The 8,148-nt window shown below is 37.5% G+C and overlaps 1 non-coding gene across 1 annotated transcript; it reads left to right on the plus strand.

The window, feature by feature from the left end:
- Positions 1 to 7,225: 7,225 nt before the first annotated feature.
- TRNAT-GGU lies at positions 7,226 to 7,298 on the plus strand. Its single transcript has one exon. It is a non-coding gene; the product is annotated as a tRNA-Thr (tRNA).
- Positions 7,299 to 8,148: the final 850 nt, after the last annotated feature.

Genomic DNA, 8,148 nt, shown 5'->3' on the forward strand with positions numbered 1-8,148 from the left:
CTCTTTTTTACTTTTACTAGTCATTACATATTTTCATACTTAATTTTCAAACAATTCCTTGCCAAAATGTACTCTTCAATGTCCTGGAAGCTTTTATTTGATTTATTTATTTATTAATTTTACATTTCAATTTTCACTTTCACCATGCTGAGAAGAGAATTCAGAAAGGACATGTCTATAAGAGTTGACACCTCGATATTCTCTATTCACAGGCTAGAATTGTTATGCAAACGAAAGAGCTCTGGGTGAAAATTAGTTTCATGCAGTCCAGTCGGGGTGCTGGGCCACAGTGAGGCGTCATTGAACAAGGGCCATCAAAAGCAGTGGTTAAGCATCTGGGCCTTAGAATCAAATCGAACTGAGTCACAGCTTCATCACTGACCAGCTGTGTGATCTTGAGTAATTCCCCTCACCAATCCTCAGTTTCCTCATCTTTGAAATGAAGATCAGATGGTCTCCTTCCAAAGACTGCCAGGGATTACGCAGTCGAAACGTTTATTGTACTTCCTGGTGCAAAATGAGCATCCAGATTGTCATTCTTTATTTTCTTATTGGAACACACTAGGTAATGACTTCTAAGCCATAGCAATTCAGGGTATAACCTTCTCCAGATGGCTGTTTGAAACTGTTTAATTTGCTCTGTTGGTGGACTACCTTCTCATTAGTGAAGACATTTGGAAATATACCACTCAGTCCTAATTCAAGTGAATTAGATTTTCATCAGCTTCGGCGTGCACATGACTGTAATTAACAAGTAAAATGAGCACACACCATTTAAAATTCATTTCAGTATGGGAGAAAAATTCCATTTGACCCCAAGTAAAATTCTCTGTGTGTTTACTCACTTAGTGGAAGACATTTGGGGAGAAGCACTTAACTTACTAACATGTCAGCAGATCGCAAATGAAACTGCACCTCCTAAAATGTAGTCAACATTCATTGAAATCTCTGAGTGCTTGGTGTCACAACCTGTGAGCTGGGTGTGAAAGTCCAATGTATATTTTATAAGTTGTTTTCTCCTGTATGAATATTAGAGCGTCAGCTTTGTATTTATTGCTTGTTCTGTTTTGTGTGGTTTCTCTAACATATGCTTAAGAGCTACCTACGAAGGAGTTAATATCCCAAACTCTGTGCTGAGTAAATGCAAGGAGATTAGTTGTTTGCAGTAAAAGTTCAAACTAGACAACCTGAAGTCTGTCTTCAAAGGCTTGACATGGTGAGATTGAGTGAAATCTGTAATGTTTTGAAAAAGAAAAGAAGAAAAGGCTGTTCCTTCACTGGGCATCGGGGAAAGAGGGATTTGCTAATTGTTGCGAAGTGTTTGGGCAATATGATGGGCTTCCAGTTAGTTATTTTCCTTTGCTGAAATGATAGCTGAAAAAGCCCACAGGGCCTTTTATGGGAGGTGCTTTGCTGAACTCAGACTTCTTTATTCTGTTTGCTTTGTATTATTTTTTTTAACATATGCCGAAGAAGGGAAAGGAAGGAATATTGCCCCTATACAAAATCCACCTTGTAAACTCAGCTCTGCAGACCAGTTTTGAGGGCCTTGGCACATAGTAAAATGAACTCAGATTATTTAGCAGAATGACTGCTGAGCTGTTATGCCATCTCTTTATTCTTTCACTAAATATCACACACACACGCATACACACACACACACACACACACACACGCATACACACACACACACACACGCATACACACACACACACACACACATACACGCACATTCATGAGTCTCCAATGAGCTTGCCCCTGTTCTAGTACCTGGAAACCTAGAAAAGTAGCACTTCTGCCTCAAAGCCGCATACAATCTGGAAGATTATGTAGAGTCAGTAATTTCTCAACAGCACAAACATTGATGTGACAGTAGTATGTTGAAAGTTACTCCTTAAATCCAAAGGCTAGATTGCATCTTTATTAATTCATAGGATATAAGAGTTAATAAAGCTTTGATTAAGTTGTCCTAAAGTTTCTATAACGTTATTTTTTTTTATAGTGGAACCCATTTTGGCAGCATTTTATCAGGAACATGTTCAAATGTAGAGAAAACTTGAAATAACTTCACGGTGAACACCCTATTCACAGCATCTGGAGTGCACTATTAAAATTTAACTACACTTTTCTAATCACAAATCTATCACTGATACAGAAACATCCACTTTAGAATTTAATCTTTCGTGGAACCCTGACATTTCCTCAAGTAGACAAACTCAACAATTCTCTGGTCACACTAGAGCTCAGTGCCTAGAGGTCCACTTGCTCTGGCTAGCCCTTCCCTGAGGGGACCCCTGTGTCAGTTCCTCTGCACACAATTTGACAACCAATGATCTAGTCAAACCTCATTATTATGCAGAGATAGAAACTTGCAGTCGGCAACGTAACGCTCCCTTCTAAGCTGCTGCTAGAGCTGGAACTGAAATTTATTTTTCTGTCTTTGCTACAGATGTAATCATTTTTTTTAAAAAAAAGTTATATGTTGTTTAAATAGATACCAGGCTGTATATTTTTGTATTCTGGAAGAATGACAACATGTGTGGTGCTGATTAGAATGAGTGTGAAATAGCTTAGCCCATGGGATGCAGGGAGATTAGCTATTGTTGAGACATTGCTCAGGGGTTATATGTAGGCCACAAGGGCATTGGTCATGCTGCAGGTTATCAGAAAACTAAATCTTACTGTCTACCCAGGTTATTATACAAATCCTCTTAAGTAACGTCTCTTTTCTTGCTGTTCGACTCACTGATTTACTCATGCATTTATTCAGACAGTTCCTTTTTGGTGTTCTTATTCCCTTTTGTCAGTTACATAGCATTTTTCTTTTAATACAGCAACGTAATATTTGCAGTTTCTTCTACTGGAGTGTTTTGTCTCTAGCTTTTTCAAAGGTTAGCTTCTGCTCGGCCTATCGGTATTGAGTTAAATATCACTTCCTCAGAAAAGCCCTCCTGGCTTAAGGTAGTCTCAGTTGCCATACAACACATCATTGTATGTATTTCTCTCATGCACTTATTACCGTCTGTAATTATCTGGTTTTGTTTTGGTTGTTTGATTATTTTCTGTTTGTTAATTTTCTGCCTGAAGGCAGGACCAGGGAAAAAAAAAAGAAACAAAACAAAACCCTGGCTTACAGTAAATATTCACTCATCCATTTAACATTCACTATGTGCTAGGCATGGTTTGGACATGGAAAAAAAAATAGACAAAGTCCTTGCTCTTTAAATTTTAAATTTTCATGAGGGAAGACAAATAATGCATGTCAAGAGTAAATAAATAGAAAAATAAGAAAAATAGAAAATTAAAAAAAAATAGGGAGAGGACAGAGAGTGATGGAAGGTGCTCTTCTAGATGTGGTGGTCAGATACAGTTTCTCTGGGGAGATGATATTGTAGCAGAGCTGTGAATTAAGTGAGAGAGAAACCATTGCGACATCAGGGAGACGAGCCTTGCAGGCAGAGGGATGCATGTGCAAAATCCCTTAAGTAGTACTGGTTTAAGCCTGTGCCGATAACAGGAAAAAGTTCAGTAAGCTGTGGTGGGCACACCAGGGTGTTGGTGTCGGTGTCTGTGTTGGTGACACGGATTGGTACAAGAATTACCAGAGACCGAGAAGAGTTTTGGAAAGTTTAATAGGGATGCTCCTATAGGCAGCAGCAGGCCACGCAGACAAGAGGTGCCCGTGTGAGCACCGAGAGTGGGTGTGCAGGGTCTTTTATGGGGGGGACGGCTATGCATACATGGAGTAGGGGGCTACGTGATCAATTTGTGCACAGGTACTTGATGGGTTGTAAGATCTTTTGAGGACTTCTCTGAACAATAGGTTTTATGACTTTGATAAGGGCAGGATGCCTAAGGTATTGTGAGATGGGCTATCTCTTGGGGAGATGAGTTTGTTAGGGTAAACATCAACAGATGATTTTATCTTGCAGAAATGCAGGTATGCGCGGGTCCAGCAGTGGGGATTGGGGGTTAAGGTGTTATGACTCCAGGCACATGGAGAGCCCACAAGCTGGGGGTTTTATGACTCCAGAGAGTGCCAGCCAGCTCCACGTGAGCCTGTAGAAGAGACTGCAAAATAAAATGATAGGAGATGAGATGTCTGGGGACCAAGTAAAACTCTGAAATTTTATTTGTAAGGAGAGGTTTTCACTTCTTTTTAGCATGAGAGAATAATGGTTGATTTGATATATATTGTACAAGAATCAGTCTGGCTGATGTGTGGAGAGGAGACTGACACTAGGGCTGCAGGAATAGAACACGTGAGAGGTGTTGGTGTCCTGGGTTGGAGTAATACTATCTGTAAGAGTGGTCAAGATGGGATATATTCTGAAGGGAGTAACAGCAAGATGCCAGGTTTTTATCCTGAGAACTGGAAGAATGTGGTTGTCATTCATTAAGGTAAGGGAGGGCGAGGAAAAAGCTGGGGAGAAACATCAAGGGTTTGGTTTTGGATGTGTTAAATTTGAGGCCCCTATTACGCACTCAAGAGGATAAATTAAGGAGGCAGATGAACGTAGGAGTCTGAAGTTCAGAAGAAAGCCAAGGCTGAAGAAATTAAATTGTGAGTCATCAGTATAAAGATGGCATATAAACAGTGAAACAGACTAAGGTCACCTAGAGACTGAGTGTACATAGGTCAAAGAAGATATCCAAGGACAGACTATCCTTGTGTACTCTCTTATTTAGAGCTTGGGAAGATAGAAAAATTCAGCAAAGAAGACAATGAAGTAGGAGGCAGGAGTGAGGTAGGAGGCAAGAAAGAAATATGATACTATATAAATCAAATGACAAGAAGAAAGGAGTGATCATCTACATCAGATGCTAGTTAATAAGCTGAATAATACAAGAACTAAAAATTAGCCATTGTATTCCTTCATGTAGAGGTCATTACTGACCTTGACAAGAATGGATTTGATGATTGGAGTGGGTTGAAAAGATAATAAATGGAGACTAGCATTTCAAAGAGTTATGCCCTAAAAAGAAGATGAACGGGTGCTAACTGAAGAGGAACATGAAATAAGAGATTACTGTTAAATGCAGAATTATCATGAAAATGTTTTTGATGATGGAAATGATCCGGTGAAAGGGACATTAGTGGTGACTGAGACAGAGCAGACAGCTGGATGAATAATGTTCTGTGGTGAGCAAAGAGGGATGGTACAAAGACGTGAGGAAGACCGATTGATTGTTACCGCAGGGAAAGAGGATGGGGCAAGTGATTTGAGAATTTTTGTAAAGTTGTGATTAAAATGGTAAGTTTGGAATCTACATTGGTTAGGGAGGGGAATGTGAATATAAGGGAGGAAGGTCAACAGATCAGAAGTCTCTGTGGTTGAGGAATTGATAATGTCAGGCTATTTGAGGGAAATGAGATTTTAGAGGTACAGTTAATAAAAACAAAAAAGAATTTCAAAGGCAGGGGCGCTATTAGTAATGAAACTCTAACTTATTGTTAAATCCCTAGAAAATTTGTCTGTTTTTTTTTAATCCATCCATCTATGTATTCTTTCTTGCTTGCTTGCCAGCTTCCATTCTTTATTTTAAAGACTATTTCCGGACTCTATTCTCTGAAATTATGACATTAATTGGTGTGGGCTGTAGAACTAGAATGCTGAAGTTTAAAAAACGTTCCCAGGTGTTGTTGATATGGAGACCCACTGGTTTATGAGACTGGTTTGCAAGCTTAGCTGCACATAGGAATTACTTGATGCCATTTGAAGCAAGAAAATTAAGGCATTGGATGCATTGTTTCTTTGGGTTGTGAAATCACAAATAAAAAATGATAGGAATTGAGGATGCAGAAAAGTATGAGCAAGGTGTTAAAATCTTGAAGGAATGAGATCATTGATGTTGATGACGGCACAGGGTGGGAAACATGGCGCAGTTTGACACTAAGATCTGGGGGTGTTTACTAGGGAGAAGGGAGGAGTAGTGGTTTGAATGCAGCAGTGGGAGGCAAAGTGATCAGTTACCCCACCTCCAGGTCTAGGATATGGCAACTGAAACAGCCACCAATTGAGAGAATTTCAGGGGACCCCAAGGGAAGGTGAAGGAAATGTTATGGAAGTTCTTCAGGTTTCTTGGGATTTGACAACCAAGCACTATAGATTTCAATGAATGTTTACTGAGTGAACAAAAACTTCTTTTTTTCAGATCAGTGTGTTGTGTGTACAGCAGATATGATGACCATATGATGTTGGATTAAAAATAATTATTTGGACATCTCTTTACCTTATTTATTTAAGTAGAATTTACATTGTGGAGTATCAACAGATAAAATGTTATTTGCTTTGAGTTCACACCGAGTTCATCTATTACTAATAGCAGGTTTACGTGAAGATGTACGATTCCTGTTTTTTTTTTTTTAATATTTTGTGGATGAGTTATTGAATATGCAAATAGACAATGGCCAGACAGTATATGACAACACATTTCTGCGGCAACTGGCTTAGGAAGCCAAACCATGTCTTGCGTAGCAATCAGTGCAGAATGGTCAGGATTTGGTCAATAGCTTCCCTATATTTTGTGCTTGCTTCCAACTCAGGACCAGCCAGAAAAGCCAAACAAGCTTTTGAAACCACTCACATAAGGTACTTGGCTTTTAGGGAGCCTACAATTGGCTTCTCCCTGCCAACTATTTCCAGTGTGAATATAGCTGAAGCCCTACTTTTTTCATTGTAAAGCTCTCTCATTTCTCTGCCTGCCTTTGGGTCTCTGCTAAATGCAAGTGATGAATACTGACTTTCTTTGCTACTGCAAGCTCTGAATAGCCTCTGTTCTCATTTGGGTGGTCTTTGTTTATTTTCATATGTGAGTGACTAATAAGAATGTGCAAGTAGGTAATAATAAATTATTTGAGCCCATTAAGTGTTAAAACTTACAAAAATAAGGTATTTTAATGAAATATTCTAATAGAGGTAGTTCTCCTAATTTTATTTTTTAGAATTATTGATAGCTATACTTTTTTGTAAAAGATATAAGGGTTGTTTAAATAGCTAAATAGTAATGAAAATTTGTTGTGGAAATGAGCTTATATGCTGCATAATATAATTACCTATCTAAGTTATTTTTATCCCATAGAAGATATAAGTTCAGCTTATGGGCATGTTAATGTGCATAAATATTTTCAAATGCATGCTGAATATATTAATTCTTCAAAATTTTGTAATATAGTACAAAATGTTATAGTATATAGACTTGCATGAAATAAATAACTTTGGGGGAAGGTATAGCTCACGTGGTAGAGCACATGCTTGGTGTGCATGAGATCCTGGGTTCAATCCCCAGTATCTCTATAAAAAAATAATTAAATAAATAAACCTAATTACCTTCGCACTCCCAAAATATGTATATGTAACTTTGAATATGAATAGTAATTGATATTAGGGAATATGTGTGTGTTTAATTTTTTAAAGGTTTATTTTCAATAAGACAGCTTATCTTTGCAATTAAAAAAAATTTCATGCTTTTTATAATCCTGAATATCGACCAGTTTTAAAAAATCAATAAATGTGCATGAAATTCTGAGCTAGATATCATTCCTTTTTGCAGAGTTTTGAGGTATTAATATTTTTTCCTCCATAATTTTTCTAAAGATATATCAAAAAATGATATTTGCTGTGGAAGTCTATTTTGTATGCTAACTAGATGTTACTTATGCATATAAAAGTATTGAAAAAATCCTTAGAGAGAGGTTTTTATCCATTAGGAAGTGCTAATGCATAGGTCTATGCTGTTAACTTTCATATAAAAATGTTACTTGAAGGTATAAATATTTGCCATGACAAAAATCTTCTTAATAATACTTGAATTTAAAAATTTAATGTATTACTTCACAATTGCATTATGATTTTGATGGTTCTTAATATGTGAACCATGTAACAATGGCATTACCTGGGAACTTGTAAGAAATAAAAGTTCTCAGACCCCATCCCCAGTTGACTGAATCGGAAACTTTGGGGATGGGGCTAAGAATGTGTGTTTTAGTAAGTCTTCCAGGTGATTTTGATGAAAAAGTTTGAGATCCTCAGATCTATATAATGCTCCTAATTAATCCATGGAAACTTTCAACAATAATAACAAAAATGAATGTTTGATATACACAGTGAACACTATTAAGCTTTATTGAAGTTTTATGAAAATGAC

The sequence above is a fragment of the Camelus ferus genome, chromosome 22, assembly GCF_009834535.1.
Source record: "Camelus ferus isolate YT-003-E chromosome 22, BCGSAC_Cfer_1.0, whole genome shotgun sequence".
Lineage (NCBI taxonomy): Eukaryota > Metazoa > Chordata > Mammalia > Artiodactyla > Camelidae > Camelus > Camelus ferus.